Below are 1,320 nucleotides of genomic sequence, written 5' to 3' on the forward strand. Positions count from 1 at the left end.
GGATAGCATAACATTTCATTTCTGTATTTTAAGTATAAAAAAAAACATCCCATAATTCAGAGTTTTGATTTGCAGTTGGCGAAGGAATAGCGTTGCTCAAGATGTCCTGTTACTTAAGTTTGTCGATTGCCTTTTCTATTTCCCTTTTTATATACTTCTTGTCATGCTGGGTTTTTTTTTGTTGTTGTTATTTTTTTCAGAGAGCAACAGCCAGAACAAGAATAAAGAGCATACAGAAATATAGGGGTCAGCACAAAATGTTTCTCTGGTACGCATGCGCAATTTATTTTACAATTTCAGACATCTGTATGTTTGGATTCTTTCTATAAGTTAAGGAACGATAAAGTAAACATTACGTTACAAATAGATAGTCTATTGTAACATGCAACCAAACACACATTTTCTAGATAATAACAACTTGTTGTATTATGATTTGTTATCTTTCATCTTCAGGAAGATACCCGTTTCCTCCAAATACTCCAGATGAAAAGAGGACAACATTTAGACAAGTCTTCTAACTCTAAAAAACGGTAAGCCCACAAACGCACTTCAGTGTTCTATTCACAGATCTCGTGATACGTGTTTTTTGTTGTTGTTGGTGTTGTTTTTTAACGATTCCGATAAACATTTTCTACCGCTTGTTATTTTCTGTTCTCGGGAATATCTCTAAGTCTCGTGAAAATATCATTAATAAACGAGAAATAGTTTGGTATTGACAAAAAAAAATCTATCAGAAGTCTGTAATTTTCTGTGATTCATTATAGTCACATCTCAAATATTTGTTTGAAGAAAAAAAAAAGGTTGATATTTAAGTCTGTAAGATGTATGGGAAACACGTGTGGGAGGATCAATTCGCCGAAACATTCATAGACTAGTTGTTAAAATCTTCGTTTTTGGACACTACATTTTAATTTTGAAAATTCTTATCACTTCCATGTACATGAGTAAAATGCTACATGATAGAGTTTCTGAAAAACATCAGCCACCAGTGAGGATTGAACTCACGACCCCTGGTTTACAAGACCAGTGCTCTGCCACTGAGCTATGGTGGCACGTATGTGTCAAGACTTACGGTACGTTGATTAATTACATTAAATTATTACTTAGTATAAAGTATGTTCGTGTGAAGATGAAACTGAAAAACACGACGTAACCCTAACTCAATGAATGAGTGTGTCTAAAGGACTACTGTGTTATTTCTATTAATAATTTTACTAATTATTACACTATGTTAAACGAAGCAATTAATAGGCAAACATTTGCTATATTACCCTGTTTTAAGTGTAAAAATTAATCCATTTTTTTTATTCTAATATATTA

The 1,320-nt window shown here is 32.5% G+C and overlaps 1 non-coding gene across 1 annotated transcript; it reads right to left on the reverse strand.

Annotated features, from left to right (window-relative positions):
- Positions 1-980: 980 nt before the first annotated feature.
- Positions 981-1,052, reverse strand: Trnat-ugu. Its single transcript has one exon. It is a non-coding gene; the product is annotated as a tRNA-Thr (tRNA).
- Positions 1,053-1,320: the final 268 nt, after the last annotated feature.

Source organism: Limulus polyphemus, unplaced genomic scaffold, assembly GCF_000517525.1.
Source record: "Limulus polyphemus unplaced genomic scaffold, Limulus_polyphemus-2.1.2 Scaffold83849, whole genome shotgun sequence".
NCBI classification, from domain to species: Eukaryota; Metazoa; Arthropoda; class Merostomata; order Xiphosura; family Limulidae; genus Limulus; species Limulus polyphemus.